This window comes from Pelmatolapia mariae, linkage group LG7, assembly GCF_036321145.2.
Source record: "Pelmatolapia mariae isolate MD_Pm_ZW linkage group LG7, Pm_UMD_F_2, whole genome shotgun sequence".
Taxonomy (NCBI): Eukaryota; Metazoa; Chordata; class Actinopteri; order Cichliformes; family Cichlidae; genus Pelmatolapia; species Pelmatolapia mariae.
The window spans coordinates 5,636,283-5,642,800 of record NC_086233.1 but is presented as its reverse complement, the minus strand read 5'-3'; the positions used below and the strand labels follow the sequence as shown (position 1 = coordinate 5,642,800).

Below are 6,518 nucleotides of genomic sequence, written 5' to 3'. Positions count from 1 at the left end.
AGGCATGACGGTGAAGAGAAACTGGGTCACCGATTGAAAATCGTTTATGTCACACTTCTGTGTGTTGCTATTACATATTACCAGCGGCGTTCAATGGATGGATTAGTCCCCCTGGATCTTTTGTAAGTATAACACAAGGACGAGGATATGTTTGTCGACGCCGCGCCTGTGTGACTTTGCTGGGCTTCAGTCTGTGATGGATATCGTCGATGTTTTCCCAGCGCTGTGGTCATGTCAGTGTGGTTTTCTAGAGCAGGAGGAGGGACTTTAGCATTGCTGGCCAAGTCTTGACAGTTAGTAGCTAGCAGGGAGCTGTATGCTAATGTTAGCAGACGGGGCAGAATGCCGTTATGGTCAAAAAGTGCGGAAAACGCCTTTAGTTTGACGGGGTTGGTTTAAGTGGTGCCAGGAGTCGCCGGGACTTAGAGGAAGCTCGGGCGTAGGTAAGTGCCGGTCAGTGGCTTTCAGTTTATTAACTGAACGTGACCCAAGTGAGTAAAGCTCCAGTGCTAGCACACTAGCTGTGTAAAACGGGCCTTGGTGGGTATACTCAGCAGCATCCATCCTGCTCCGGTAACTTCAAAGCCTCCATTGCTTGTCTCTTTAAAAGGCCTCAACGGTACTGTGCCATTCTTCTATTTATTTGGAGACCTGTGCTTGTTTTAAGTATCGCGACGGTGTATGCACTTGCTGTGGAAATGTGGCCACCGCTAGGTGTCTCTGCTGTGGTTGATCAAAGACTGTTTGATTGGGTTGTGGTTATACTGTGCATGTAATTAGTGTATTATTTAAGCAGGAGGATATGGGGTGTGATAGATAATATAAAATCCGAAATAAAACCTAACCAAACCGCTTGAAAGCTGAGTGAGTGACGATTGTGACGATTTTAGTTGTTTGTTGTTACACATATGCATCATAAAGGGTGGACGTGGCTTAAAAGTGAAACAAGTGCAGAAGGCCGTTAAACCTTAATTCTTTCTAATGAGCACCAGAGGGCGATACCTGTGGTTGTAGAAAAGCCTTCCTGTCCTGCACAAGTCTATGGGAAAACAGCCCTCTGCCCTGGCATCAATAAACACTTTCCTCATGTGTTTATGGGCACAGCAACTAATTTCAGGTCACATTGAGTAAGACGTGAAATTCATTTTCTAATGTACTGTCATTATTAGAGACAGACAGGAGGATTAGGTGTTAGCCAATGAGCATGCAGGTCTCCTTGCATGTCATACCTGGTTTCAGAATACCAAGGCGGGTCCTGCTGAGGACCAGCTGGTTTTGACTGGGAGGATATGAAATGGTCTTGAGCAGGATAGGAAACAGTTGGTTGTCACTGTTGATTCATCATCTGAGTCACTCTCACCACACTGAAGCCTTTTTTTAGTACACAGGGTTTATGGATCTATTTGGGGATACTTCAAATGAAACCTTTGGACGTTGTGTAAAGGCAGTTTGCTGTTAATTTTATTTCTTTTTTTTGTTGGTTTACTGTCTTGTGTGTTAGTTTGACAGGTGCACCTTGTGTTTTTGTAGTTTCTCATGCCTGCCTTTAGTAGATTATCCATTAACTGTTTCACCACATGAAAGGCACTCGCTGTGAACTTCAGACTGTGTCTTTGTTTTTGTTTCTAGCCAGGTAGCAACCTACATCGGATCTTATCAGTACGGATATATGTAGCCACAAAGACATTTTTACAGCAGACATTTGTTGTGATGACTCAGAAGGGTTGCAGTTAACCGTCCTGTTGATCATGAAGGCCAGATGACAAACTTCTGGTTTCTATGAGGAAACTGTATGATATAAAACGTTATAGAGAAAAAGATTCTTGTCATGACTATGTGGATGCTAATTTAGATTAACTAGAGATCATTCTAAGTAATTATGTGAGAGAGACTGTCACACTAAAAGTGTCTTGTATTAAAATGTATGTGGAAAATTCTTCAATGCCAAATATTGTGGTAGAAGTATAACGTTAGTGGGGGGAAAAAAGCTTTTTAAAACCTTATTTTGGGGCAACCTTAGTAAACTTATTAAACATTTTTTTTAATGAGATTTAAGTTGTGATCCTACACATGTAGCTGTTATTTCCTGTTAACCATTGTAATGAATATTCATTTGGATAATTCTTCAACATAAGAGCCCCCAAGCGCTCAAGGAAAGTTCCAATTGGTGAGGCTTGCTTAAATGAGATTATGGGACACAGTTTATTTAGAGGTGAATGTATGAGAGCTACTGAAAGTGCCCTTCTTAAGGGGTGAATAGCATTGTCAGTAATGAATAATAATAAATAAAGGACATGGCATGGAGGTGTAGTTTTTAGCACTGATGCCTCACAACAAAGTTTGGATCTTCTGATCTGCTGAGGTCTTTCTTTGTGGAGTTTACACATTCTTCATGTGCCTACATGGGCTTCTTCCGGGTACTCCCGCTTCTTCCCAAAGTCCAAAGATATGCATGTTGAGTTTACTTGTGACTGCAGGTGAGAGATTGTGTGGTTGTCTATCTCTGTGTCGGCCCCGTGATGGTCTGGCAACCTGTCCAGTGTGTGTACCCCGCCTCTCATATTATGATAGCTCCACCCCATGTCCCTAAGTAGGATAAGCAGTTAAGAAAATGGATGGATGTAACCAAGGCACCCTGCCAAGTTTAATAAACATGCCTCCTGTCTAATTCCCAATAGGAGATGCTGGCCACAGTAACTGGCCATATGCTTTGGCCGGACAAACCTAACGAGCCATGCCATTGACTAAACAGAGAGGTTCCACATCCATCAGGAAACCCTTGCATGTAACTAAGAAGATACGATGCCTGACACTTACTTATTTCTCCCCTGTAAGCTTCTGTGGTTTAAAAAAAGGGAAAAGGGAAAGAATTGTTGGGGTTGAAAGGAAAATTGATCAATAAATGTGTTTATCTAAATAAAGAGACACAAGTAGAGATAACAAGCCAAATGGTTTTAACTCGTGTAAATACAATAAATAAAAAAACAAACAAACAATTTTTTCCATTGTACTTCAAATAATGCATTTTAATGTAATTTTTTTTCTGATATTAAATAAATTAAAATCTAATTTCTCTAAAAACAAAATGTTCTCAGGTGTATGTTTAAAAGGAAACTTAACCTTATCCTTGGCTGGACTAATTTTGGTCTCCAAATATGCAGGTTTTTCAGGCCTGTATATTATCAGGCCTGATTGGTCAATTTTCCTGAAATCCCAAGGATTCTTTCTGCACATATTGCTCATTATTCCCCATTGCATATGGATTGCATAAGGGATTCGAAGCATCCATCCATCCATCCATCCATGCATCGATCTTCTTATGCTTGTCCAGATCAGGGTCACAAGGGTGTTGGAAGTCTAACCCAGCCGTCCTATTCTATACACCATACATTTATTCTGCTGGCATACACAACACAAAGTGGGACATGTATTTAGTGTTTATAAAGGGAGCTACTTCAACAAGCTCCAACAAAAATGCCAGCTTATAAATATGCAAAAAAATATGCAAGAAAACAGTTTCCACTACATGTGGAAACAAGAAACTTGTTTACCACCATAAACAGGCCGTTGAGTACAACTGTGAAATTGAGGTATACGAGAAGGAGTTGCTAGGTGGATGGAAATTAGTTACTGCTTTTGTACTCAAAATTGACTTACAGTCACAAGTGAAAAAATAAAGTACACCCTCTTTTCAATTCTAACGTTAGGGAGATAATAAACAATCATCTGGTCCTCATCAACTTCTAAAATTATTTAAATACAGTTTGTTTTGAGGAACAACTCACAACATATTGCACTGTCATTTATTTAACAAAAACTAAAGTAAAAACTGAAGTATACCCCATGGTTCAGTAGCTTGTTGGGACAGATGGCCTCACATTTGGCTCAAGAATACTTTGCTTACAAAGGAGCTCGTGGTTACCTCAGTTACTGCAAGGTGCCCACATCATCACCCCTTCAGGTATGAGGTGTTTGTGCCGATATGCTGTGGTTTGGTTTTGACAAACGTGGTGCTGTGGATTTTGGCCAGACATTTTCAATGTCCAATGAACATTGTTCCAGACGTCATGTGGTTTGCTCAGATGTAATTTTGCTAATCTAAGCCATTCTCCATGTTCTTTTGAGAGAGATTAGGTGTTTGTTCAGTCTTTCTAATTTTACTGTTATGAATTTTAACATTTAACTGCTAACTGAGTAGTTTCTCTGACCTTGGGGTGAATTTGCTTGGATGACCACTTTTGTGAAGATTTTATGAATGTTTTCCTCTTGTGAATAACTTTGTCATTGTAGAATGATGGACACTATATTTTTTAGTCGGGCTGCCACAAATGATTATTTTGATAGTCGACTAGTCACCGATTATTTTTGCGATTAGTCGACTAATCAGATCATGCATCCATTGGACGTAAAACGTACAGCTTATTGCACCAGCATGCATCTGCTCTTATATAACTATCATTAGCTTACAGCTTGAAGTGTTTAAGGTATGTGCTAACTAAAAATAAAGACAAGATGACAGTTTATTAAACTTTTAATGAAATTTGCAGATTGTCTCGGTGGAGTTTAATAAACTCGGCCATCTGTTCTTTCTATGTAAAATATAACAGGACACTGGAGTAAATTCTCTACCATTTCACACTTCTGTTTAATCAGGTCTCTGTTTGACATTTATTCAGCTGTGTAAAAACTATAACTTTAATCTCAGCCAAACCAATTTAGTGAGGAACAAATAAAACACCGAAAAAAAGCCAAACAATAACATTTTTAAATTATCTGAGTGACTTTTATATCATGTTTAACCTGAGTAGCGAAAGTCCGCGGGGGGTTTGAAAATGATGTGCCGGGAGTTTGCCGTTTTCACCGGCTCTAGTGAGCCTTGAACCCTCTAGCTATCGAGCTGGTGGGTAACAGACGTCTCCGAAAACGTCAGAGCGCTTTTGCAAATATGTGATGTCTTGATAAACCGAGCAGATATTTGAAGCTACACAGCTACATTCTCGCCTGAAAATATGTTAAAAGTTTATTTTGTGACCCAGAAATAGTAATAAGAGTAATATTAAAACTAAGTAGCTGCCGCCATTGTTGAAAACTGGAATTGGCTGGGCCACGCTGTGAATTCTGGAATAGTTTGGGCCACGGAGGATACACCCGACCCATCCTTCAAATCTGGGGAAATGAAGGACGCATTTTTCAGCCGCGTTTGGGGGAGTCTTTGAATTTGGACAGGCTTCGCCGCGTCGCTGTAACGTAATTGGCCTACAAATGCGGCCTCTGAAGGATGCGGCTGCTAAATTTGGACACAGCTATGAAACCAGACACTGCTTCTTCTTCTTTGGGGTTTAACGGCAGCTGGCATCCCTGGACATGCAGTGCTGCCATCTGCTGTTTCAGTCTGTTGTTACACTCTTAAATCCTACTACGTATTCCTGCGTCTTTCAGGATCTTACAAAGCTTCAAATGACGCGTCGACGATTTTAATGGTCGACGTAATCGTGACTAGTCGACTAATCGTGGCAGCCCTATTGTTTAGTAATGGCCTTTCTATTTATTACTTTATATTTATTTATTACAATACAATATCATGGCCATCTATAATAATTACCTGCCTTCTGTCATAGTAGATTTCAGATATCATGGCAACAGGAAAAGCAAAGATTTAAAACTGGTGTCTGGGGCTGCTGGTGCTGTCATATCATTGTGATGGGTCTTGATGGATGGGGTCTGTTATTACTATGAGGAAAGAGGATTGGTGCTTATTGTGTCACTCAAAAGTGAAAGTTGGTTTCGCTCTTGTCGCTGCACATGTTGTTTGTCGCCACCAGCACTGGCTTGAGTGATTGCATAATCTCTTTGCCATTTGAGATGTCTGTCTCAGTTAAGGTGCAGTCATTGACACTTGCTCTATGTAACAACAGACTGGGCACTATGTGACGTTTTCCCTGTTGAACACTCTCCAGCTGTAGAGTATTAATTCATTACTTTTTCCATCATAAGCTTATGCCTTTGTATTTGAATAACAGCAGTAAAGACTGCTATATTACTCAGCGCAAGAACAGAATATATACATTTCTGCATTTTCTAGCCACTCGTCTCAGAACACAAAAAGCAGTGTGTGCACAGCATTGTCATGAGTGCCGCCATCAACCGAGGTTGGACTGTTGGCATGCCGGATGCCTGCATGAGTGTCCCAGCTGTATCAGCAGCCATGCATATCCATGAGAGCACCATCTGTGATCTGATTGTTCGCAATGGAAATGCTCCAACCTGTACTTGGGCCATTTTTGTGGCAGCACCTTGACCTGTGCTTTTTTTCAGCTGGACAGGGCGCAATCTCATGCTGCCAGAGTAGCACAGGTCTTTCTAGATAACAAGCATATCCAGACACTTACTTGGACCTGTTGCCCTGAATCTGAGATTATAATTTCCACATACAGCTCTGCTAGGATCTTCTTGGGTCAGCACTGTTGAGCCCTGAGACTTGACAACCAGGCTTTATTTCCTTGTCAGTGCTTAAATTT

General features: G+C 40.8%; 1 protein-coding gene across 2 annotated transcripts in view; it reads left to right on the top strand.

Annotated features, from left to right (window-relative positions):
- Window positions 1-6,518, top strand: part of LOC134630408 (basic helix-loop-helix ARNT-like protein 1) — a 30,666-nt gene continuing 24,148 nt past the window's right edge. Inside the window, exon 1 of one of the 2 annotated variants that reach the window (XM_063477658.1) lies at window positions 1-122. The gene's annotated coding sequence lies outside the window, so the exon portion shown is untranslated. Of the gene's footprint in view, window positions 123-217; window positions 444-6,518 lie in introns of those variants that run through there. The other variant, XM_063477660.1, reaches the window with a different exon arrangement.